The sequence below is a fragment of the Prionailurus viverrinus genome, chromosome A1 (assembly GCF_022837055.1).
Source record: "Prionailurus viverrinus isolate Anna chromosome A1, UM_Priviv_1.0, whole genome shotgun sequence".
Taxonomy (NCBI): Eukaryota; Metazoa; Chordata; class Mammalia; order Carnivora; family Felidae; genus Prionailurus; species Prionailurus viverrinus.
The window spans coordinates 108,803,943-108,831,419 of record NC_062561.1 but is presented as its reverse complement, the minus strand read 5'-3'; the positions used below and the strand labels follow the sequence as shown (position 1 = coordinate 108,831,419).

General features: G+C 39.8%; 1 protein-coding gene across 4 annotated transcripts in view; it reads right to left on the bottom strand.

The window, feature by feature from the left end:
- Positions 1–24,811, bottom strand: part of CDC42SE2 (CDC42 small effector 2) — a 132,278-nt gene extending 107,467 nt beyond the window's left edge. For 2 of the 4 annotated variants that reach the window (XM_047854524.1, XM_047854539.1), the window contains exon 1: positions 13,411–13,530. The gene's annotated coding sequence lies outside the window, so the exon portion shown is untranslated. Of the gene's footprint in view, positions 1–13,410; positions 13,531–24,680 lie in introns of those variants that run through there. The other 2 variants (XM_047854530.1, XM_047854550.1) reach the window with 2 other exon arrangements.
- Positions 24,812–27,477: the final 2,666 nt, after the last annotated feature.

Below are 27,477 nucleotides of genomic sequence, written 5' to 3'. Positions count from 1 at the left end.
GGGTTAAAGCCCCGCATCAGGCTTCGTGCTGACAGTGTGAGGCCCACTTGGGATTCTCTCTCTCCCTCTTGCTCTGCCCATCCCTGGCTCATGCTGGCTCTCTCGCTCTCTCTCTCGCTCTCTCTCTCGCTCTCTCTCTAAAAAAAAAATAAAACCAACAAAAAGAACCCTAAGATGTGCCTAATTCCAAAGTCCATATTCTTTCTGCCACTTAACAATGCTTCCCAAGTCACTGACTCTGGAAATGAGCCAAGATTTTCAACACCAGTACTGCCATTTAATATGTGACTAATTTGAGCTTTAGTGTGTATCATTTTTAGAAAAACAAGGTATTTATTCACAAATACAAAAATGGGGGAGACTACAAATTCACTGTGAGATGGAAATCTAAAACAATACCTATTTCTTAAACAGTAAAATGTACAGAATTCTATATATTCTTCAATTTGTATCAAGATTCACTGAACCTTCCAGCATTTACAAACTTGTGATCACTGATTGAAAAACATTTTTTGAGGAACTGACTGCCAGTCTCCACTTCAGACAACAAACACATCATTTCTCAGTAGAAAAGGCCACATCAAGCACAATGCCTTTTATTCTTCTTTACCACATGAGAAATGTCTTCAGGATTATATGCACCAACCAGGAAGTAGCACTACAAGTTAAGAGAAATGGCTACTTAGCTTACTTAAGAAGAAAGAGTACAGGAGCTTGTGAGCAAGCACTAATACAACAAAGAAAAAGACAAAATCAAAAACAATAAAAATAAGGTAAGAAACCAGCTTTCTACTCTACCAAAGGTAATGAATACAGCTGTGATAAAGAAAAAGTCATTTAAACCATACAACTCTTAAAGGACTCTTTATGAGCTTTAAAAACTACTTTTAGTCCCGAGCAACTACTTGGTAAGATTAGGACTGATTTCCAAAGCATGAAATATGCCAATACATATTACAAGGATGTGCACATTCATGAAACAAAAATCAACACGAACGTTAATACAAGAATTCTTACACTTAAAACCTTTTTCCAAGCACTCCTTCACTCCTCATTCCGACATATGAAAAAAGGTAGCGACAGGCACCTGGCTAGCTCAGTGGGAAGAGCATGCAGACTCTCGATCTTGGGGTTGTGGGTTCTAGCCCCCTGTTGGGTATAGAGATTACTAAAAATAAATGAATTTTAAAAAATAAAATAAAAGAGGTCGAAGTATCTAGTGAAATTGTCTTGGATAGATGAAAGCCTTTAATAAAACATATTTTTCTTCTAAAATTATTTTAATATTAAGACTTTGGGAGGACTTGGGACAGACCAAAAAACAATCTTTATATACAGCCCCGAATTTTTTACCCTAGGGCTATTATTAAAATAAGTCCACTGTACACAGAATCATGTACTGTTTTCCTTAGCTGGTACAACACAATCAAGCTATTGTGCAATGGTAAAAGAGCTCTTAAGAAAAAATTACTGCTGAAGTAATTTTTGAGTCGAGGTGACTTACCACATTTTACTCTCCATAAACACCATTGTTTTTAATCACAACTTTACTTACAGCTTTACCCACTGTCAAACAAAATTTTCACTTTTCAATGAGATCCTTTCAAACTAAAGTAATAAAAGTAATGCCTTTATGATCACAGTATTTGCTAAATTGTTTACTAAGTGAAAAAACATTTGCTAATCAATTTGCCTAAAAGGACATTCAACAAAACATTACCAGTGGTGATCTTACTGTGACAGAATTATGGACATGTGGGTTAACATATATGTATACTCTGATTCTCTGCATCAAATATAAGTTATTTTTTTAGTGCTTGTGCATAAGAGACAGATCCTGAGTTAAATGATAAGAAATATAGGTGTCATATTTTAATTCATTATCACCAATGAAAATCCACTTATTAACGTAAAGGCAAATGTCGCTCAAAAACCGTCAGTAGGTCGACAAAGTTCAATTTTTAAATGAAGCTCGTCAGGAAAATTTTAAATAAATTTCCTAAGATAGGTGCCTATAAGAAACTAACCCTATGGTGGGGGGGAGGGGAAACGGTGAGATGAGGGAGGAAAACAGTTTGGAACATCCAGGTGATCAGAGGAAAAGACAAAAGACAAAAACTACTAAAACCTGAGAAACAGGACAACATCATTTTGTTGATTTAAAGATTCACAGAAGAAATCAGAGTAGCAAGAAGTAAATTATCAGAGGCAGCAGGTAAGCACTTAGAGGATAATGGGCAAAAGGTGAAAACAAAAAGGCGGGGGGGGGGGGGGGGGGGGGGGGGGCTAGTAACGAACAAAACACCAACACTGAACTCAGATGTATTTATGTCAATCTTTCTGAAAAGCAAATTTTAAAATAAAAGTTACCTACTAATTTATGACTCAAATTGAATCGGCTCTCAGTTCTTCACCAGAAAAAGAACACCTTACAATGAACATAGCAACTCAGTAGCAAAAACAAAAACACCTTCAGAGGCATCTCAAGGTCTTATGTGCCTGGAACTAGTTAAAATTAAGTATGCAGTTAAGCAACTGATAAACAAACATACAAATAGTTTTTACACATTACAAGAATCTACAAATCATCGTCAGATGTTAAGGGAATGTAATTTTGAAGAACAAAAAACTTACAGCTCTGAGGTAAACCCATTACTGAACTGACTTCCTGACTACAATGAAGAAATTATCTTTAAGCCGAAATAAGTAACTCAACTAGTTTAAACCACAAAACATTGTCAATATTCAAGCATTTTTATCCATAAAAACAATTTCATATAGTTCTACCCAGTGGTCTGCTGATAAATATTTAACAACCACTTCTCTGGAAAAAAGGTCCTGATTTGTACCTTTTGCAGACTACCATGTTGTAGAGTCCACAGCCAGTTTCGAGCTGCCACCATGTCATCACTGAACACAGAGCTGGAGAGATGCACAAGATCAGCTCACCAGCTCCAACACACCATTAGTTTTTCCCAATACTCTCATCTAAGCATCATCAGCACAGTTCGTAAATTTTCTCATCCTTTCCTTACATCAGGCTTTTACCTGAATAATTCTGTTTCCTACTTCCCTACATTAGAAGGAATACATTTTTGACACTTTAAGATATCAGTGCACTGAAATCCATTCACAATAAAGAATAGATGAGGCTGGTACCTCATTTTATTCATTCAATACTTTTTTACTAAACACTTATCTAGTGCCTGAGCACTGTGACAGCAAGGAACAAGAAAAAGGAGCTCCTTGCTCTTATAAAGTTATAATTGATTTTAGGACACAATAAAAAAATTAAAAATATATTATCTTAAGGTCTGAAGAATGCGGTAGTGTAGAATAGTGATGGGAGGGTGCTATTTTAAACTGAGTGGTGAGGAAATGAGGTGATATTTAAGCTGAGATCTTAAAGATAAGAGGCCAGCCTTACAAAGATCTGGGAATCATCATTTCAAAAGGGCACAGGAAACAACTAGTATAAAGAAATCCCTGGGGTGCCTGGGTGGCTCAGTAGGTTAAGTTTTGGCTCAGGGCATGATCTCAAGGTTTGTTGAGTTCGAGCCCCAGGTCAGGCTCTGTGCTAATAGCTCAGAGCCTGGAGCCTGCTTCAGATTCTGTGTCTCCCTCTCCCTCCGCCCTTCCCCCACTCACACGGTCTCTGTCTCTGTCTCAAAAATAAACATTTTTAAACATTTTTTTAAAGCCCTACGCAAGAACAAGCAAGGCATGTTTGAGGAATTAATTTGTGGCTAAAGGCTTATGATAAGGAAAGGTGAGCTACTCTGAGAGGTTGTCAAATCTGTATTATATAAACAGAATGTGAGTGAGCTTTTATTTCCTGAGTGAGTACGGTTTGTATTTTATTCTGAACAGATGGGGAAGAGTACTTTGAAAAAGCTGTTCTATGAATGAATGAATGCATACTTTAACAACCCTTTATGAGACTCGGTTAACAGCGTATTATTTATATTCACTTTTCTCAATATTATCATTTTGGTTACTTCACAATCCACCTAGAACAATATCAAGTTAAAGCAGGCTATAGTAGGCCTCCAACTATGAATACACCTAAAAATAAACTTAGAGATTTGACTACATATCACTTCAGAAATAATGATCTTATTAATCCAAGATGGGTATTTCATATACGAAATGCTAACATATGAATCCAGGTAGGCCAATGTCAAATTCTAATGAAGACTATGTAATTAGTCTACAAAATAGAACAATTAATTCAAAACTTTAGGCCAACACTTGTTAGTATGTCATCCAGAATCAACTTTACAATAAACTTTTAAAAAACTGTGTCATGTTTCATTTACTTTTTATAATGTCACAGGTTTAGTATGAAAATTTTTATATTTTAATTTCCTATTTAATATGAAAGAAAATATACCAAATCTGATTTATAGATATAATTGCATAGAAGTTAAAATATCCAGCATATACACATTTATATTACATCTGTGTATTACAACAACTACAGATACATACCAACACATACATACCCATACCTCTATGGCCATGAAAATTAAGTTCACATTATGGCAACATGAAAGTCCATCAGACAAGTCAATCGAGTCAAATTACTGCATATTACATAAAAATAGAGAAATGTTTAGACTGGTTTATGGAGAATAATGTATGCCTAATGCATAAAAAGTTATTCATTTAGAAGCTTGTAAGTCACCTATTTTAACAATTTAAAGGATTTTTTTTTAATCAACAGGAAATGAGACTTATAACTCAGACAAAAAAGAGTTTAAAAATAAATAAATTTTAGGGGCACCTGGCTGGCTTAGTCAGTGGAGCGTGTGACCCTCGGTCTCAGGGTTGTGGATTCGAGCCACACATTGGGTGTAGAGATTATTTTAAAAGATAATCTTCAAAATTAACTAATTAACTGACTTTAAAAAGATTTTTTAAAAATCTCGTCCCAGCATAATGAAATACTTAAAGTTTACATTATCGTTAACTTCCCTCACACTCCCATTTCCTACTTAAATATTAAATTGCAGCTTTAAAAATTCATTTAAATACATTCAAGTATTTTTCACTAAAGAGCACAAATATGTTTATAGATATTATTCAGTAAAATTGTGCACACTAATATAGCTAACTGCTAGCTTACCAAAGAACTACAATAAGGCTACTTACAGTTCTCCCCCCTTTTTCGAGGGGGTGGTAAATAGTCAGTGCAATACCAAGAGGACAAGGCATACTCATAAATTTTTGTACAGTGAAAAGCTCTAAAACTATGAGACCTCTTTTTTGACCTCTCTACAAAAAAAATTAAGAAATGCTAAGTAAATGTCAGGTAAGCCACATTCTTGATCATAGTTTTCTTTAACAAAAGGTGTTTGGTAACAGACAAGCAACTACATTTTGGCTCCCAATCTCACTTGAACCAATGTCACTGATAAAAGAAAGGCAAAATATAGCCCAACTTGAAGAACCTAGTAAGTCCATGTAAATCACCAACATTCAGAATTCAAGAAACAGCCCAAAAGAAGTATGCGGCAAGCCAAAAGTAGTTTGTCACCCTACTTCCAAATCAGGCTTTCCTTCTCTTTATTCCATTTACCTTACCCTCTCTGTTCCTTTCCTACCTCCTCTGTCCCTTACCATTTTCCAGTGTATTTTCACTTTCCATACACAAAAAGTGATTTGAACACAGTTTTTCCTCTTGTATCTAAATGTCTTTATGTAATTTTTACAGGACTTTATAGTTTTAGGTGAAAAATTTTTAGTCAAAATAGTTTTAGTTATAGAAACATACATAAAAGTTGTTATCAAAGACCTGAATAACAAGTTAAGCGGCCGCTCGTTTAGCAAATGTGAATGCTCATCCAGTGCGAGTCATTATACTGAGGATCCTTTAATGAAAAGAAAGCTCTTTCCCCAAGGAAAGAGCAAAACTCTAAAGCAAAACTGTGCTTGGCAGGTTTAACAAAGTTCCAAGGAGGCCTGCGTACCTGATGTGGAGTAAACCAAGGAGAAACTAGTAGGACATGTCATCAGAGAGGCTGGAGGCACAGATTATGGAGGGCCCTGTAGGCCCTGTTGTATTCTGGCTTTTACTGCGATTAAGGAAACCCACTGAAGGGTTAAAGATATAAGTAAAATAATCAAACTTTCATTTCAAAAGGATCACTCTGGCTACTGTGTTCAGAAAAGCAGAGAAGCAGCAAAGAGACCCGGAAGGAGACAACTAAAATAAGACAGGCAAGAGATAATGGTGGCTTAGAGAGAGAAGCAGCAGGTGAAGATACCAAGTTATGGTTGTATTCAGACTTACAGCAGATTTTAAGATAAATACAGGACATACTTTCGTTATACATTATTTTGAATCAGAAATGGGAGTATGAGAAAGAGGAGTCAAGAGTTTCTATACGGTTTCAGCCAGAAAAACTGAAAGAAGGAAGGAGTTATCACCTAATAAGACAAGGGAGACTGGAATAGGAATAATCATTGGGGTGGGAGAGCAAGAAGGATGAGGGGTTCAGTTTTGACTTATTAAATGTGGGATATTTACTTGGGAATGTTGACTTGGCAGTTGGGTACACAAGTCTGGAGATTAGGAAAGAGAAGCTGAAGGTAACATTTTTAGTTTGAAATATATGATAATTCTAGCTAGAGGATAGGATGAGATTACAAACACTACATATAAATATAGAAGAGGTTTAAACATAGAGCTCTGGGATACGGCCTTATTTTTTAGAAGTTGGGGCAACAAAACAGAACCAGCAAAAGAAACTGAATATAAGGAGTAGTGTCCCAGAAGCAAAAGGAAAAAAGCTTTCAAAGATAAGAAAATTATCAACCATGTCAAATGCTGCTGCTACTACAACCAAAAGGATTAGGACTGAGAAGTGACTAGGGAATGTATCAGCAAGGAGGTCATTAGGAATCTCAACAAGAGTAGAGTAAAAAAGAAAAAAACCCGAAGGTAATGGATCCAAAAGAGATAGCACTGATGACCACAAAAAACTCATACAGAAAACAACCTGAAGAAAAGTGTGGTGTTGAGGGAGGTTTGTTTGTTTTTTTTAAAGATGGGATATATTTCAGCATATCTCTACACCAACAGGAATGATCCTGTAAAAATGGGAAGCAGTGATGACGCAACTCATTGGCAGGCTGGAGACGGTATGAATATGGAGGCAATGCAATATCCTTGACAGCAGGGGATAGAACCAAGGGCAGAAGAATAGAGGCCATGGTCATAGCATAATACAAAATCCAGACAGTGTAGGTAGAGAGGCAAAACTTTTCTTCTGATTGCTTTCATTTTTAATATACAAGAAGTAATGTCATTAGCTGAAAATGAAAAGAAGTGCTGAGGTTTTCAGGAAAGATGTAAAATGGTCATTGAGGGGAAGTGGGAGAGTGATTCAACCGGGGAAATGTACTACAATTACAGAACTGTGGGCAGCATGAAGGGCCCTCCTTAGGTCTGGTCACTGGTCATGAATTTACCAGGAGGCCAGGTCAGCAGTGTTGTTTTCCTCAAGCTACACTCAAGGAGACATACAGGATGGACTAGATGCAGCACTGAATTGGGGGAAGAGAGGCAAATTGCGAGAGGAGTACAGTGAAGAAGTGCTATAGGGAAATGAGGGTGTACAAAAGGTAGAAACTGTAACACGGACCATGGATTCAAAGCATGGACATGGCAGAAGGGGTACTTGTGACAGTAAAAAAAGGTGGTGGCAGCAATGGGCTATAGGTCCCAGACACAGAAGTACTGTTTAAGTGGGGATAATTTACAGAAGAAGCTGGAAAGGTACAATGTTGGGGTCCTGGTGGAATGCCTGAAACTGAGTCGTATGAAATAACCTTAATAAACTAAGGGCGGGTCTAGTTAAAAAGTTCTAGAATTACTTTAATACTAAACCAAAACCTCTCCTTGGACATAGTGAGCCTGCAGATGAGGCCAACTGGAAGGTGAAGAGAATGTAATAGAAAAATTGTATCACAAAAATTGTAGGTAGAAGATTCCCAGACATGGAATCCCCAAAAAACCCATTTCCAGCACTTCTGAAGAAAGGGTCCACTTTGAACAACTGACCAATTCAGAAGGCACCAAAGTCAGATCATAACGGGATGAGCCATGTTAAAATCATACCTTTCCCCCCAACCCCCTTTCCTCAATGAGCTGGACCCTGGACAGGTGAATTGGACAGCATTTTAAAAAGGTAATGGTAAAATAAGAGACACCTACCAGGACTCCTGCTCCAAAGCAGGCTTCTAGATCTCAAGAAGTTCTGAGCTAGAAAAGCTCTAAATTAAGAGTTTTAACAATGAATATTATACTGAACTGTGCCTTCTAACAACAAAATAAGACTATTACTGACAAAGGAGCACAAGAATTTTTATTATCTAAAAGTGACTAGAAAAGCTATCTGATCTTCCTAAAAGCTCATCCACAGGCAGGGAAATCCTTAATCTACAAGGACAGTTTAAAGGTATAGGGTGAGAGAGTTGTTTTCTGCATAAACTTTATCAAATCCCATCCACTACACATAACAATTCCACAAATATCCATGGGTTCCCGCTATATGTAAGTGCAAAATATACTCAATTGCTCAATATACATAATATACTCAATGCTCAACTGCTTTATTAAGCAAAGAGTGGGAGAATATTAAGCTAAATGAAACAAAATTATTTTACTAAGTTGTTTTACTGAAAGATGCCTATAATAATTCAATCATAAAGATTCAACTGGAAATCTTAGCATGAATTTGTAACTGGGAAAGAGAGAAAATGAAAATATCAGCACTCATGGGTTGGTCATTTTCAAAGACACCTAAATTTAGTATGAAATTATCTAAGGCTTTCTAAGAAAAAGGGAGGTTTGTTTTACTACAATCTATTGTGACTAAAATGCATTTGCAGGTATCTTATGGTGTCTTGATAAAGACAGCTTATTCCCAAGTCTTTTGGCTTGCAGTTCAGAACTCCCTTTGGATGGGAGCCTACAACTCTTTCAGCTAAATCCTGCTCTGTTCATTATTTGTTAGTATTATAGAAATGTTCAAGTATTCTTAAGCTTTGAAGTGAGGTACCAGGACACATAAAGTTAATTATTAATACGCTGAATTCCAAGTTTCTCCACATGGTATGCAAAAAACCCAGAATAAATCCCCTCACCTAACTAGGAACTAAGGAAGAAGGACAAGCACACATTTCACATCTTTCTTCTCCAGAATGCACAGGGAACCCATAATGTTCCCCCTCCATGACAGATCTAAAACATCACAATCATTTAATATTCAATAAAATGTTAAAATATTTCATGGGAATGGACATTAAGAACATTGTAACAGATGAATACCAATATGCATTTCCAATTGTGAGGAAAAACTTGATACTTTCTTAATCTATACAAATTCGAGAACAGGTATAATATGCTTTTTATCAGCATCATTTAAAAAAAAATTTTTTTTAGTATTTACTTTTGAAGGAGAGAGACAGAGTGTGAGTGGGGGAGGGGCAGAGAGAGAGAGGGAGAGAGAGGGAGAGAGAGGGAGAGAGAGGGAGAGAGAGGGAGAGAGAGGGAGGGGGAGAGAGAGGGAGGGGGAGGGAGAGGGAGGGAGAGAGAGACAGAGACACAGAATCTGAAGCAGGGTCTTCAGTGCTGACAGCTCAGAGCCCAACGGGGGGCTGGAACTCACAAACCATGAGATCATGACCTGAGGTGAAGTCAGACGCTCAACCGACTGAGCCACCCCGGCGTCCCTATCAGCATCATTCTTAATCACTATTAATTATATCTGACAAAGGAAACACTTTGTATAGCACTCTCAAGGGTCCCAAAAAACTTTACAAATCAACAAATTTCCTACTCCCATCCTGAAATAATACACATACCCTGAGAAAGAAAGCATCAACATTTCAAATACTCCAACAATTATAAAATGGTAAGGTTCTGGAATTTATTTAGACTCAAAACACTATAAAATCCTCCCAAGTAGTAATAATACTTTGAAAACACATTATTTTTTTTAAGATATAAAAACCTAGTCATTATGGGTTATTTCTTAAAAAAAAAAAAAAAAAAATTAAAATGTCTCAATACTCTTCACTTGATCTTAGCCAAAAGGCCAAGAAGCAATAAAATGTCTCAATACTCTTAACTATCAGGAACTCTAATGAGGAAGTTCGTTTCCAAACAAAATACACCAAGCATTTTTTATTCAACATATCACAGCTTGCATACACTTTCAAAATATTTTTTTCCTTATTAGAGAGGGGGACAAGGGAGGGCGGGGTGGGGAGGGTGTGTGTGGGGAGAAGGCGGGGGATCTCAAGCAGGCTCCGCACCCAGTGCAAAAGCCCTATTGGAAGCTCAATCCCATGACTCTGGGATCCTGACCTAAGCCCAAATCAAGAGACACTCACCTGTCTGGGCCACCCAGGCACCCCTTGTTTACACTTTTTTTAAACATCACTATTAGCATCCACTGTTAGGTTTCTTATCAGCACCAGACTATCAGCAGTATATTGTCAAAGTAACTCTTCCTACTAGAAACATACATTTAAAGAAAAACTATCACAACCCTCTACAACTAAAAATTAAGGAATTACTTTCCATATTACTCCCAAGCGCAGCGACAAAAAGTAGCCAATAAATCTAAAAATCTGAAAGCTCTATATGAAGGTACGTATTTTTTCCAACAATGTGTAATGTAAGGTGTTAACAAGTCAAAAGGGTCCACCTAAAATGAAATGTTATCTATAAAAAAATTATTATCCTACATTATTTTGTAATAATCTAAACTGACTTTGGAACACATCGATTTGGCCTTCTGATGAGGCCAAATAAAATAAGCACTGTTTTGGAGCACCTGAGTGGCTCAGTCAGTTAGGCACCCGACTTTGGCTCAGGTCATGATCTCACAGCTCATGGGTTAGAGCCCCCCGCCCCCAAGTCCAGCTCTGTGCTGACAGCTCAGAGCCAGGAGCCTGCTTCGGATTCTGTGTCCCCCTCTCTCTCTGCCCCTCCCCTGCTCACACTCTGTCTCTGTCTCTCAAAAATAAATAAACATTAACAAATTTTTTTTACATAAGCACTGTTTTTTTTAATCCTATGTATAAGACAAAAAGAGGCAATGCAACCTTACATTCAGAATAAATTCAATACTACAAATAGCATTCTCTTTTTTAGTAATCAGTTTCATCACGGTGGCAATACTAGATAGAAAAGCCTAAACATGGAACCACGAATTATTACTAATAGTCCTTCCCTTTTCAGCATGATCAAGTCAATACTGCATTTATTTGCAAATGGTGGCTACAAGGTCAAATCAAACTTCTGAATAGGTGCTTTACTGAAAAGATTTCTTGTAGAAAAGGAATCCACTGTTTTTCCTTGGAGATTTTTAAAAATAGAAAATGCTGTATAGCAAAGATTACTTACAGAAAACAACCACAAGTACATTACTCTTCAATAAATACACTGTACCAAATTTATCCAGTGGGGAAGAAGGAGAAAATAAAAATACTAGGGTGTTAAATGTCTTCCTCCCTTCATTTTAAAATGTAGATTGATGGGGCGCCTGGGTGGCGCAGTCGGTTAAGCGTCCGACTTCAGCCAGGTCACGATCTCGCGGTCCGGGAGTTCGAGCCCCGCGTCAGGCTCTGGGCTGATGGCTCAGAGCCTGGAGCCTGTTTCCGATTCTGTGTCTCTCTCTCTGCCCCTTCCCCGTTCATGCTCTGTCTCTCTCTGTCCCAAAAATAAATAAACGTTGAAAAAAAAAATTAAAAAAAAAATAAAATGTAGATTGCTTTTATTAAACAGACAATATGGAAATTCATTGTCTCAGCTCCATGAAGTTACTTATTAACCATTAAACAGACTGTTAGGGATCTACACTTCCTGCACTCCACCTGCCATCTTTCCCAACTTTAAGTAGGCAGCAGGGGTACAAGACAGTCCCAACTTGCAACATCGATCATGAGGAAAGAACTTCACGCTCAGGTTAAAGCCATAATTGTGGGTTTCGTCTGCTTCTAGAAACTCAGCAACCAACTCAGGTGCTAGTACATAATGGGTGCTTAATGAATACCGGTTGAATAGGGTTTGATTGGTGCAACATTAGTTTTCCTTTCCCCCTAACTTTAGAGTTCCCTCTAGATCAAAAAGCAACTTAAGACCAGGCCACCACGGTCCCCCACAAAGCCCATAAACTTCATTTATTCGTAAGGAAAGAGAATGTGGGGGGGGGGGGGTCTCAAAAAAACAAAATACAATCCACTTCTTTAATTTCTTCGCTCTTTCAGAAGAAAATCAGAAATAGCACTTGTTTTTAAATAACAGAAAATGTCTACCAACTTCCCTCAAAATGAAAACTTCCACATTTCAACCATATTTTCTACACTTGCAACATGGAAAACTGATTATCAACACTATATATACGTTGGGGAAAAGCAAGAAACACGAATATAAAGAAAAACTACATGTTGTCTGCCAACGGTTTTTCCTCGAGTCAAGAGGGCTGTATACCTAAATTTTACTAGCTCTGAAATCAGTTTCGAGGTTTCAAGATTCGCTCATTCATTCAAATACTTTACTGAGCACCTACTATAAGCCAGGCACCTTAACAAAATGTGTCAATTCTGTGAACTGAACCTCAGCACCAAATTCCCATACAGAAGCTTATCATCTACAGTTACAGCAGCTAAAGAGAAATCCCAATGTTGTTTCAAGTACACATGAAGTCAGGCCATCGGGGCTCCTTTTCAGCTATGAATGCGGCATCCACGAGCCGCTACCTACCACACCCGTAACCAAAAATCACAACTAAAGCAGCAAGCGCTCGGTAAGACAACCTGTAAGAGTAACACGAGCTTCTCCGAGGAGGTGGTCAGTCAGGGCTTTCTCTCCGGGGCCCAAAGAGAACCGCGGCGAGACACGCGGGCTGAACGCGCCGCACGCATCAGGCGAGAGTCGGGGCTCCGGAGGCTGGGGGGGCTCCCCGCCCCCCCCCCAACTCTCACCTGGAAGACCCCGACCTTCTCCGCCCACCCCCTCGCGCCTTCCTCCAGACTCCCAGACCTGCAAAGTTGGGGGGGAGGGGGGGGTCTTTTCATTTCCATTTTACATCAGGCGGGCGGTTGGCTCCCTCAGCTGCCCGCCTGTCGTGAATTTTGAACTGAGCATGTAACCATTTCTCAGAAGGAAAGGGAAGAAAAACCAAAGGCAGGGTCCGCAGGAAGACCTCGCCCAGACCTGAAAATGGAGCCGCAGGCTCAGCCCACAGCCCGCAGCGCGCGGGGGGTAGGGCCGGGCCGCGCTCCCCACCGAGCCCGTGGCGACGGGGGTTCGAGGCTGCGGGCCCCCGCCCAGGAGGCCGCGAGGGCGACGGGTGGGGGCCGGCGCTCGCCCCGGACCGGCGCTGCACTCACCGTCGCCTTTGTCTCTGCCGCCCGCTCCGGCCGCAGCCGCTCTCGGTGCCGGCTCCGCGGCTCCTGCCACCCCCACGCCCGCAGCTGCGCTCCCCGGCGCGCTCGCCGCTTCCTGGCCCCTCCCTCCCCGCCCAGGCTCGCGCGCGGGCGGAGCGAGAGGCGGTGCGCGCTCCGAGGAGCGAGGGAAGACTGCGCCGCCGCGCAGCTGCCGCCGCGCCGGCCCCACCCCTTGCCCCGCCTGGGCGTTGGACTCAGCCCGCGACCCCCACGACGCGCAGCGCCAGCAGCTGCGCGCGTTGGGAAGCCCCTTCCAAGGAGAGACAAGGGCCGAGAGCGGGGGCTGGAGCCCGCGCGGGAAAGGACGTGCCGGAAGATGGCGACCAGGTCTGGGTGGGAGCGGACGACAGCCCCTCCTCGCACTGCGCCGGGGGACTGGCAACGGTGGCTCGCGCCCCCTCCCTGGACCGCGCGGAGGGGAGGTGCCTGCACTCGAAGTGCGACCGCGAGCGCTGCCAGGCTGGCCGGGGTCGGCGCTGAGCCTTGGCACCGCTTGTCTGTTGGAAGTGTTCGAGAGACAGAAACCCCGAAATCAAATCCCTGGACCACAGCTTTTTCTTAACGTCGGAATCGTTGAATCTGTCATCAACTAACTGGCTTTTACGGCCTAGAACTTCCACCTGACATTTGAAAAGTGTGAACGTACTCGTGTCCTGGATCTCTGAGTCTTATTTAGCTGTACATTTTATATGCCCCAGAAATCAGACACACCTAAGAGTGCCCATCTAGCAGCCAACATCCCACCAAAATGACTACAGTAACTTTTCAGGCCTACCGCACTTGGAATATAATACACACGTCTTCTCCACCTAGATGGATTATATTCGTGCAATATTAGTGGGTTTTTTTTCTAAATGTATATTTCTCCCTTGCTCAAAAAGCAGTTCAAGACCTAGCCACGGTCCTTCTAGCTAGTTGCTCCGAACAAATACTTTGTGGAGTCCTTGGCTCCTTTCCTTCTCTCATCTTCACCTCCAAACCTTCGAGCAAGCCTGCTAGTTGTACCCTCAAAATGAATCAGAATTAGAATGCTCATCACCTGCATTATTTCCATTTTCTCTTGTCTGGATCATACTTCAGTGGCCTGCTAAATGGTCTCCCTGCCCACCATTCACTCAGTCCCTTGTCAGAACAACAACCAGAATAAAGAATACTCTCTTGGGATGCCCGTGTGGCTCAGTGGGTTAAGCATACCACTTTGGCTCAGGTCCTGATCTTGGAGTTTGTGACTTCCAGCCCCGCACTAGGCTCTCCGCTGTCCACGTGGAGCCTGCTTTGGATCTTCTGTCACCCCCCCCCCGCCCCGCCCACTCCCTGCCCCTCCCATGTTTGTTCTCTCTCTCTCTCTCTCTCTCTCTCTCTCTCTCTCTCTCTCTCAAAAATAAATAAACACTTCAAAAAAGAATACTCTCTTAAAAGTCAGCTCCTGGCTTATCTGGTCAAAATCTTCCAGTAGCTCTCTTTCACTGTCCGTAAAAGCTAAGGTCTTTATGGCGACCTACAAAGCCCTTGGTTTGCCTTTGCCCCTCACCTCTCCCACTCCAGCTCCAACCATCCTCCATCCTTTGTTGCTTGAATGTTCCTGATAGACTACTACTTAGGGCCTTAGCGAGAGTCATTCCTTCTGCCGGGAACATTTTTCCTGTGTCTACTTTCCCTCTTTAACTCCTTGCTCAAATCTCACCCTAACTGCGATGCTTAGCCTGACCATGCTATTTAAAATTGCAACCACCCCAGGGTGCCTGTGTGGCTCAGTTGGTCAAGCCTCCCACAACCACTCAGGCCATGACCATGGGTTTTGTGAGTTTGAGCCCTGCATGGGGCCATGTGCTGAGAGCTCAGAGCCTAGAGCCTGCTTCACATTCTGTGTCTCCCTCTCTCTCTCTGCCCCTCCCCTGCTAGCACTCTCTCTCTCTCTCTCTAAAATAAATAAATGTTAAAAAATAAAATATATTGCAACTTCCCCAACCCCAACTCTCATTCCTTCCTAACTTGCTCTTTTTCTTTTCTTTCCATGACAGTTTATTTTTTATTTTTAATATATTTTTAAGTGTATTTATTTATTTTGAGAGAGAGAGAGTGAACAGGGAAGGGGCAGAGAGAGAGGGAGAGAGAGAATCCCAAACAGGTTCTCGCTGTCAGCACAGAGCCCAATGCCAGGCTCAACTCACAAAGGATGAGATCATGACCTGAGCCGAACCCAAGAGTGCCATGCTCAACCGAATGAGCCACACAGGTGCGCTGTATGATTATCTTTTAAAGTCCATCTTCTCCAATACAAGATGAAATTTTGTTTTGTTCAGCTGATGTATTCCACTGCCTAAAGTAAGTGAAAAAAAAGATTTTTAAATCCCGAAATGATAAAAAGCTCAAAGAAAAAAAAATAACCCAGTTTTTTTAAAATTCGCTCTTGTCCCAATTTCTCAGTTAACCATAGATCCTTATCTACATTATAATTTAAGCATTTTTTTTTTTTTTTGTAGTTACCTGAGTGCAGTGAAAACTTGCCATTTAATGCAGTTTTTCTACCCAGTGATATACTGGTATCCTATTTCACTAAGTAGGAATAACTTGTTACGCTACAGAAAGCTTTCTGGCCTGAAATTCAAAGGCATATTAATTCTAAAAATTTCCCAGGACAAAAAGCCCAGGAAGTTCCTCTAACTGCATGTGAATCTATAATTGTCTCAAAAATTTTTTTAAATGTGGGATGCTAGGGGCGCCTGGGTGGCTCAGTCAGTTAAGCGTCCCACTTCGGTGCAGGTCGTGATCTCACGGTTCGTGAATTTGAGCCCCTGCATCAGGCTCTGCGCTGACAGCTCAGAGCCTGGAGCCTGCTTTGGATTCTGTCTCCCTCTCTCTGCCCCTCTCCTGCTCACACTCTGTCTCTCTCTGTCTCAAAAATAAACATTAAAAAAAATTTCTTTTAATGTGGGATGCTAAAAAAACACAAAAAACAGAAAATTCCTGAATTATAGAAAATGTAGGTGGTTTTTTTTTTTTGAGCTTTGTTTATTTAAGTAATCTCTATACCCCGAGTGGGGCTCAAAATCATAACCCTAAGATCAAAAGTCCCATGCTCTTCCAACTGGGTCAGCCAGGTACCCCACAAATGTAATCATTTTGTGTGAATGTTTTAAATAGTAACATTTCCTATCATTTATTCATAAAGGTTAATATTCATTGTGTAAACATTCATTTTCAAGTTTCCCATATTATGTTTATAACACATCACATGCAATTGATTACCCTGGTAATATCCAATTTCAGTTGCTACAGCTATTCATACACCCCTCTTGTCAATAGAAAAAGAAAATCAATTAAGAATACAATTCTTAAAAGATACCTTCTGTATGAAAGTCTGTGTGTGTAATTATCTGGTATTATATTTATAGCATATTCTCTGTATGTATTTATCTCTTATGATTTAAAACAATTTAAAGCTACAATTATCCTTATAGTTTAGCTTTTTTTTTATAGAATTAAATGGACTCCTTTTGTTTAAAAACCACTGATAATGTGTTTCATCAATGTCAAAACATGGCTTGTAATTACAATAATACTAAATAATTTTATTAGAGTTAATATTATGATGCATCTCTACTGTCCTTAAAATTGTTACCAAGTAAAATCTTACTCCAAAGACCAGGTAGAAAATAGACACTGTTCATGCTTTATCTACATAACATACACTGAAAACTCTGCTAAAATAAACCCAACCATTGTACTACAACAGTTTTGTTGTAGTACGAACTGTTTTGCACACTTAGTAGTTCATAGAAAAGAAAATGACCTCAACAAAACTAACAGTATATTTGTGCCATAACAAATGGAAACGTTAACGCAAAGAACAGCAAGAATGTGTTTGTCTATCACTACTCATGACCTCACAGCTGCCACATTGACTTGTTTCTGCAGTTTGTAATTAGTTAAATACATATCCCTTTAAACATGTAAACACATGAAGTTTTTCTAAAAGTATGGTATTAATATTTTTAAATTACTTTCCAAAATTTGATACCAGCTATTTCTCACATATAGGAGACTACAGTCTACACTGCACTATATTACTACTACACTATCGTCTACACTCTAGTCTGTAGTTCAAACTCTACTATAAAATAAGCTGGATGACCCTGAGCAAGGTTCTTAATCTTTCTAAACTCATCCTTTCTTCTAATTTAATGGGACCATAGTAGTACTTACCTCCAAGAACCGCTGTGAGAAATCCATGAGAGAACTCAACCAAAGTTCTTAGCCTTGGGCCTTAGACATGCCAAGTGCTGGTAAATGCTAGCTATTATCATTACGCAAGCATATAATTAAGCTCATTGCCCTATATTTTTATACTGAGAAAATGGCTCATAATTGGCACCAAATGGGATGATTTGAGTTCTACATCAAGATAGTATAATATGCAATTAAATGAAAATTATTAAAGAGGCACTCACATTTCTTCTACCACGACTATGTGCCAGGTACAGTGCTTGATAACAAAGGAAGCTAAGAGAAATAAGGCTCAGACTTAGAACAGCTTTACGGTTCAATGACATACAGTAAGCAAATAACTACTTTCAAAGTAGTATAACCATACTTCCTGGTTTGTCAGGAACACCTTTCATCCTGGCTTACTAGTTATTTGTGCCTCCTTTCATTCTCAATGTGTCCAAGTTTGGACAATAAATTATGTGGTCACCCCTAACTAGAAGTACGTATGACGACACGTTCAGAATACAGGGAAGGAACCATCAGTTGTGTGTAAAGCTCTAAAGACTTACATTGATCCTTGAAAGAAACATTTGAATTGGCCAAGTGGACCAAATGAAGGGGGAGAGATAGAAGGAAGATCTCATTTTTATTACTCCAAGTCAAAACCATAGAGCGTTTGCATACTTGTTAATAAACTTAGTAAATTCCCTTGACCAGTGTTAACATCGATTAGTTTGGTGATTTCATATTTTTTTTCCTAAAGACATAACAGAACTACTCCAAGACACAAACAATATATAACACATATTCATTATTATGTACTATTATGTACCCATGGTCTGTCTTTGATGTGATAGAAGATACAAAAAAATTGTATAAGACACAGCTAAGCTGCATAAGATCTAGTAGCAAACACCAAATATCTTAGCTAATAGTCAACAAGATAATGAGACACAGAGCACATGAAGTGGGACTTGGGGAGACTGAGAAAAATTGGGAACCACCTGGAACTTACTGAGAAAAGGGAACCTTACCAATTCAGAGAAGGATCATAATCCATGGCCCTTTCTGTGACTGAAGCAGCCAAAGGTAGAAGAACCTGAGACAAACTTGGCTTCACACTTTTACCCAGAGCTGCTTCTTGCTGATCATCAAACCACAAATATTCATTGAATGCCTGCTGTTTGCCAGGTAGCATACCAAGTGCTGTGGGAAAACTTAGTCTAAAGCATGGTCTTTGTCCTTAATGAAATGTCACACAGCAACATTTGAATAATTAGACACAGTACCCTTATGAATGTAGTTGAGGAGATCACTGAGGTCTGTATTGTCAGAAAAGGTTTCTTAGAGGGAAGGAATTCAAGGTGGGTCTCTGGGAAAGAGGGAGTCATATCAGTGTTTTCTAAACTGTGGATCGCATACCTCTGGTGGTATGAGGTATGATTTTAGGTGATATGCTTAACAGCAGCAGGGATGGAGGGGGTGAGAACGGGGAGAGGTAGTTTGGGGCACATGCATCTTCAACACAGCCTGAGATGTACAGTTGACCCTTGAACAACGTGGGGGTTAGAGGCATACTTGAAAATCCACATTTAACTTTTGATTCTTCCCCAAATGAACTAATAGCCTACTGTTGACCAGAAGTCTTGATGTGGAGAACAAAGACAAAAGAAAAAAAATTTAACTTCCTTACATCTTACAGCCCAGTGACAAGGACTTGAGATAGACAGAGTGACCTTCCTCAAGAAGATTAGCTGCCTCGTTGTTAATACTTTGCTAAAGGCAAAAGGCAACTTCAGCTTGACATTATCCCAGCCTCCAGGATCCTGTATATCTCCTTTAACATATAAAAATCCCTTTGGAAACTTCCTTTATCTCTACCCCCACCCCCAGATATAGACAGATAGATAGATAGATAGATAGATATTAACATATATATATGTGTTGATGTTTGTTTATTTTTGAGAGAGAGAGCATAAGTGGGGAAGGGGCAGAAAGAGAGGGAGACAGAATCTGAGGCAGACTCCAGGCTCTGAGCCATCAGCCCAGAACCTGTCGCGAGGCTCAAACCCAAAAACTGCAAGATCATGAACTGAGCCAAAGTCAGACGTTTATCCAACTGAGCCACCCAGGCATCCCTCAAGATATATATGTTGGCAATCATCCTTCAAACATATGGCCCAAGGATGTACATGTGAAGGGTCTCACGACTAAGGTTTTACTAGACAGTAATAAATGACCTTCTAACAACAGCTAGCCCCTCAAGGTCCTGGAAACCTTGCTTCCAAATTCCTTAGAGACTTACACTATCCCTAACACCATTCCAACTTGAAAATATATAATCAGCCACTTCTCACAACCCCAGTACAGCTCTTTCTGCCCGTGGGTCCTGTCCCCATGTTTTAATAGAACCACCTTTTTTGCACCGAAGACATCTCAAGAATTCTTTCTTGACCATTCGTTCCCAAACGCAACATTTCACATCATTACCTATAACATAAACAGTTGATTAACACATATTTTGTATGTGATATGTATTTATATATGTATTTACATTGTATTCTTACAATAAAGTAAGCTGGAGAAAAGAAAATGTTATTAAGAAAAGATGAAGGAAGGGGAAATACATTATGGTACTGTACTGCATTTAATGAAAACAATCCGTGCATAAGTGGACCCACACAGTTCAAACTCATGTTGTTCAAGAGTCAACTGTAATTGCATTACGGCCCCTCAGTTCAAAACAAAAACCCCATATGAAACAAAACAAAAATAAAACAAAAAAAGCGTTAGGAATTATAGTAAAAATGCCCCTGGGGACAACCAGAGAAGAAGAAAGGAGACTTTTGAGAATAATTCTGCTACATCAGGTTAGAGACTACCAGTAACTAAGAATTACCTTTTCTTTTTTCTTACAGTGAACACTTATATATGGCAGGTAATTCAGATCTTGCCCATATAATAGTGAGAAAAGTTTCCTCTATACATTTGTTAATGTTAAAAATATGAGTCAGCTAAAAGGAACCTCTCAAGTAAACAACAGTAGCAATAAAGAGAAAGGGGATGTGTCACTTAGGAGAGCACAAAGTTGGGCAAGCAAAACCTCAGTAATTGGCATTTCGTTAAAGGGGAGTTCCCAAGAAGAGCAAGAGCCACAGTGGATTTTGAGCTGAGTATTGGCAGGTTGGCATATGAGAGTGGGGAAAGAAAGAGTCCAAAAGGCAGGTTTCCAAGAGAGACTGAGGTCTGCACTGTGCTGGGGGGAGGGGACTACTCCCTGCACCTTGAGGAGGCTTTTTGGCTCAGAGGAACCAGCAGAATTGGCCCCAGTGACCTGTTAGGAAGACATTCAGAAGGCACCAGTGGGACTCCCACCTCCATGGTTTCCTAGGGCTTCAGCAAGAGGGGACATGGAAGCTCCAACATACCTTAAAATGTCTGGACACCACTGCCCTTAAAACTGATGGGTCAGAAATGTTATAATTCCACCTAACACAGAGATCTACTTGTTGCTTTCACAAAGAAAGGGTTTTATATATATAATTTTCTTAATGTTTATTTATTTTGAGAGAGAGAGAGAGAGGGAGAGAGAGAGAGAGAGAATGGGGGAGGGGCAGAGAAAGAGAGAATCCAAGGAGGCTCCAATGATGTCATCACAGACCCCAACATGGTACTCAATCTCATGAACTGTGAGGTCACGACCTTAGCTGAAACCAAGAGTCAGACACTTAACCCACTGAGCCATCCAGGCAGCCCTCACAAAGAAAGTTCATGATGAGTAAGATTTGAGGGTAAAATTGGAAGAAAGGGAAGGTAATACACCAGGATCTTTCACGTCCAATTCTCATTCCTTCCCCGGCAAATGTTACTACCTGAAAGAAATTAAGCTCTTGCTTTTGTCCCTGTGACTGGCTAAGCTAAGTAGCTGGCAGAATTCTGATACTTTGCTCTGTGCCACTGCCACGGTGGTAGCACACATGCCCTATATAATCCCTAGGACTATAGTGGGCAGACTGATGAAAATAGATCACCCACTCCCCCCAATATTCTGTGCCCTCATTCCTGGACCTGTGGCTAGGATGAGATAGTCCCATGATTATGTTATGTTATATGTCATAGTTGACCTGAACAGAAGATAATCTGGGTGAGTCTCATCTCACTACAAGAACCCTTAAAGCAGAGAGTTTTCTACCATTAGTGGCAGAAGGAGAAGCCAAAGAAATTGAACTCATGAAAGAGATTTGATGAACCATTACTGGCTTGAAGATAGGGTAAGGGGTGGGCACATGACAAGGAATACAATCAGTCTCTAGAAGCAGGGAATGGCCCTTGGCTGACAGCCAGCAGGGAAACAGGGATCTAAGTCTTATATCGACAAGGAGCATGAACACTGCCAACAACAATAATGTGCTTGGAAGCAGATTTTTCTCCCAGAGTCTCCAGATGAGAGCTCAGACTTGCAGGCACCTTGATTTCAGCCATGTGATACTGTGAGCAGAGAATTCAGCAATGACATGCTGGACTTCTGACCTACAGATAATATGAGCTAATAAATGGGTGTTGTCTTAAGCCACTAATGGTAATTTGTTACACAGCAATAGAAAACAAAACCACTGTTCACTGAATTAACTCTTCTCTAGACAGGATGTGAGGTGGTCCTCCAGCCTTGAGTGTATCTGAGTTTCCACTCTATGGTCAATTCACAAGACAAATAGATCAATACTCAGGCATTAGTAAACAACTCTGGGTTATTTACGATTATATAGGGAGGGGAACCATGGGAAAAGACTGGAATCTCTGATAATTTGGCATATGAGGGACTTAAGTTTTATTTTCATTTGGGTAAAAAAGAAAATCAGATCTTATTTTGAAGTAATTGGCTGGTAAGACCTCATAACAGTGGGTGGTATTAGAATTTCTGGTAGCATATGGTGCCAGTCTCTGAAAAGGAAAGGCATTTTAGAGAGTTCTCTAGTAAAAAGAGAATGATGTCTGAAGTCAGGCAGATATGATTAAGTTTTATTGACAGACAGCTGAGTGTCTGAGCATGGGCTTGTAGGAAATGTTTTAAACTCTTTGAGCCCCAGTCTACCTATTTTAAAAGAGGAACAATACTTATCTCATAAGATTTGGGGAGAATTAAATGAAATTTAGTTCATGTAAAATCTCAGTGCCTGCAGCACAGCAGACTATCAACTAATTTGTCCCCTCTGTTGGAGTGGAAATTTTTTCACAACTTCCTTGTAATGTTTTTAAAGTAAAAGTAACTAAATTATAGCATATACTAGAGTAATGCTATCTTACAGAAATATAATGCATGCTACACATGTAATTTCAAACTTTCCAGTAGCCACGTAAAAATAAGCATATAAAATTAATTTTAATAATATGCTGCTTAACCCAATATGTAAAAATACTGTCATTTCAACATGCAACCAATATAAAATTGTATTAATTATAAATTTTACTTTTAACTAATAAACTAAGCCTTCAAAGTTGTTTATATATTTGATACTTACAGCACATCTGAATTGAATATAGTCATGTTTCAAATGTTCAATTTTGGCATGTAGGTAGTGACTATGGTACTAGACAGCTCAAATATTTCAAAAAAGTCTCCTTTATTCTTTCTTAATTTTAAAATAAACATGAATAGGTGATAAATAGATAATTATAGATGTATGAGAACACACATGCATATACGTTACACTCTGGCATAAACTAAACAGGTTTTTTTTGTGTGCTTTTTTTAAACCATCGGTTCTTAGTTACAATAGTTGCACTGCGATAAGAGAATTAAGGTATAAGTGGCTTTCTAATTTCAAATTCCAAAAATACTACAAATCAGAGCTATATAGCCAAAGTAAAGTAAGTACAGGCAACCATGATAGCCAGGTGAAAACAAAATCCTGTCTTGCACAAAAGAATACAGGTTGGCTTTTAAAGTAACTTTACTTGAGGGTTATATATTCATTTTCTTTGCTTTTTCTTTCAAGACACTGGACTAGACTTTTGGATTCTACAAAGCTTGTTTCTTCTTTCTAAGTCAATATCTCCATTATTGAGAATGAGAACTAAAGCATATTGGAAATGGTGGGAAATAGGAGTAATACACAGGAGCCACCTAAAGACTCAAAGAAAATCTGTAACACTTCTACTAGGATCTTCAAAGATGATTCAGACAGTGATCTTGCCCCTAGGGTGGATACCGTCAGGCAGGAAAAGAAGAAAAAAAACCCAAAAATCAAAAACCAACAGAACAAATTCAAACATGGGTAATACAAGGTACAACACTGAAAGAGACTGAGAGATACCAAAAAACATACCATGAGTATATATAAGAACAAAATCCTATTCAGTGGCAGTGAGGGAAGGTTTCCTAGATAGGTATCCTACACGAGAGATTTTTTTAAATCTTTTTATTTTTAAAGATTTTATTTTTAAAGATTTTAAAAATCTTTTTATTTTTGAGAGAGACAGAGAGAAAGGGAGAGCGGGGGAGGGGCGGAGAGAGAGAGAGAGAGAGAGAGAGAGACAGAATTCGAAGCAGACTCCAGGCTCTGAGCTGTCAGCACAGAGCCTGACACGGGGCTGCAAATCATGACCTGCAAATCATGACCTGAAACAAAGTCGGCTGCTTAACCAACTGAGCCACCCAAGGGCCCCCAAAATGGTTTTTAAAGAATAGTTAATAGGGCTCCATGCAATTCAACAGATATATGCTGCCTACGTACTGTGCAGCAGGTCCCATAGAAAGCAATAGAGGTACAATGATGGAGGTCTACGCTTAAGCTGTTGGGCTGGGGATGGAGAATAGTGGAAGAAAAGCAAAAAACAGAAAAATGTCACAGCTGTGGATCCTAACAGCTCTTGGCTCTTCATACCACCTCTGACAGCCCCTTGTCTCCGAACTCTTCCCAAGTTCTGCCTCTTGTACCCACAAACAATTTCTGGTTTCTTTTCTGTTTCTGACCCTCCACGTACAATCAGACTCTTGGTCTTACCTTGTCCGCAGGCCAGCCTGGCTGTGGGGTGAGTGTTTCATCTCTGACCCCTGCCCTGCAGCCACATGTAGACTCTGCCCACCCTTGCTCTGGCTCTAGCTGTAGTCAGGAAGCTGCTGAATCAAGAAGCTGCCACCACAACTTCCGGCTCCAGCTTTACTCTAGCATGAAGAGGAAGTTGGGCAGAGTTAGGTAAGTATTATCACAGAGATAATTTGGGTAGAAGACGTTTGACTCAGTCTGTAGGAATCCTATTCTTAAAAGATCAGATGCTTGAGAGGAATTATCCAAAAAAGAACGGAAGGATCCGATTTTTTGGCATGGAAGAACCAAACGAATGAAATCAGGGAGAGGTGAGAATGTGGTGCCTTTAGGTAACTAGGGAATGAGTGCAGGGTCAGAGAAAGGAGCCTCTTAGGCACAGAGACAAAAAGATGCTGCACCTGTACAATGACATTACACTGTACTAAGGAGTCTGGCTTTAGAATATGGAACAGAATATGATAGCAATAAGTAGGGCAGAAAGACAAAATGTATGAATGATATTGCTTTAAGAATAAAGTGTGTATATATGGCCATGTCGTTAAAGTATCACATATAACCTTTGAACTTCAAAATATTCCTGCTTCAATTACTTCCTTGATAAGCTCCATATAGCATTCGTCCGTAAAGGATAGTATGCGAAGAGTTGAAATGGAATTTTTTCAAGTTTATTTATTTATTTTGAGCGAGAGGAGAGAGAATCCCAAGCAGACTCTGTGCTGTCAGCACGGAGCCCAACACGGGGCTGGATCCCACCAACCGTGAGATCATGACCTGAGCTGGAATCGGAGTTGGGCACCTAACCTACTGTACCACCCAGATGCCCCGAAATGGAATTTATAGTACCTGCATGATTGTTTTATATTCATCTGTGTGTTTTTAATAAATCATCAGTATTGCAGGGATTGACTTCTTCCTGGTTTATTTTCCATTACTATGAACAGTTTTGTATTTACAGTATCTCCTTATGAACAGAAATTGCACACACGTGAGATTCAACGGGCACTGTCAATTCAGTGAGTTATTCTGCTATTCATATATTGTCTCCAAGACCATTTTCCCCCATTTTCTCTTCTCATAATAAAGAATTGCATATTCTACTTTATTAAAAAGTAGATTAAATGGGGGCGCCTGGGTGGCTCAGCCGGCTAAGCGTGACTCTTGATTTCGGTTCAGGTCCTGATCTCACAGATCGTGGGTATGAGCCCGGGGTCAGGCTTGTGGCTATCAGCCTGTCAGCACGGAGCTCACTTTAGATCCTCTGTCTTCCTCTCTCTCTTCCCCTCCCCCGCTCACTCTCTCTCTCTATCGAAAGATAAATAAAACACTAAAAAAATTAGGAAAAAGGAGGTGGATACTTTAAAAGAGAAAGGAAATTAACTTTTTTGAGAGGGGAATGTTAACATTTTGATCATTTGACAACTTCATGGGAATTTCTTAAGTGGAAAAAACATAGAAGATTTTTAAAAAAGAATTTCCTTTGGTAAAAAGAATGATCTCCACAGTGATTTCTTGGTTTAAAAAGTGAAAAGAACTAAAGGAGCTTTTTGCAGCTTTTTGCTCCAAGTAAGACCTGCCCAACATATTCTTTTGCTCACCAAGAGATAATTTCAGTCCTATTTCCATATTCCATGAACTAATAAATTATAAATCAGTAAGACAAATATATAAAATATTAAAATAAGTCATCTATTTGTTAAGAATTCTGACAAACAACTATAGCACTATTCATTATTTCTTCATTTGTTTTTATATAGTTTTACTGCCGCTGCAAATATTCTTTAAAGGGGATTTTTTAAATTAATGGACTTCTTTTTAGTAGTTTTAACATTACAGAAAAAACTGAATGGAAAGTACAGAGACTTCCCATATAGCTCTCATCCCCATAACCCTATTATTAACATCTTGCATTAATATGGTATATTTGTGTTATGGTAGGTATTTTCTATTTACTTATTAAAAAAATTTTTTTTTACATGTATTTATTTTTAAGAGACAGAGAGAGACAGAGCACCAGTAGGAGAGAGAAGGAGACACAGAATCCAAAGCAGGCTCCAGGCTCTGAGCTGTCAGCACAGAGCCCGACACAGGGCTCAAACTCGCAAACCGTGAGATCATGACCTGAGCCAAAGTCAGACGCTTAACTGACTGACGCACCCAGATGCCCCTTTGATAGGTATTTTTTCAAAAATTTTTTAAACTTTTCTCTACAGAGGTGTTGGATATTTTCCATTAGATTTATTCCTACACACTTGATATTCTCCAATATTACCACAAATAGTTTCTTCTCTTTTATTACTCTTTCTAGGTATTTGGTGCTAGTATATAGAAATAAAACTAACTTTTGTCTACACCTTACATCTTATCAATTTGAGGATTATTTTGGGTTTCTCATATAAACAGAATCAATTGCAAATACTGACCATCTTATTTCCTTCTTGCCAAAGCATATGCCTCTACACTGATTAGAACCTCCAATGCAAGACTTAACAGAAAAGATGATCTTTCTCTAATTTCTGTTTTTAAATTTTTTTAATGTTTGTTTATTTTTGGGACAGAGAGACAGAGAGAAAAGGTGAGACAGAATCTGAAGCAGGCTCCAGGCTCTGACCTGTCAGCACAGAGCCCGATGTGGGGCTCGAATTCACAAACCGTGAGATCATGACCTGAGCCAAGGTTGGACGCTTAACCGGCTGAGCCACCCAGGTGCCCCTCTCATTCTTGTTTTTAAAAGGAATGCTTCTAATATTTACTC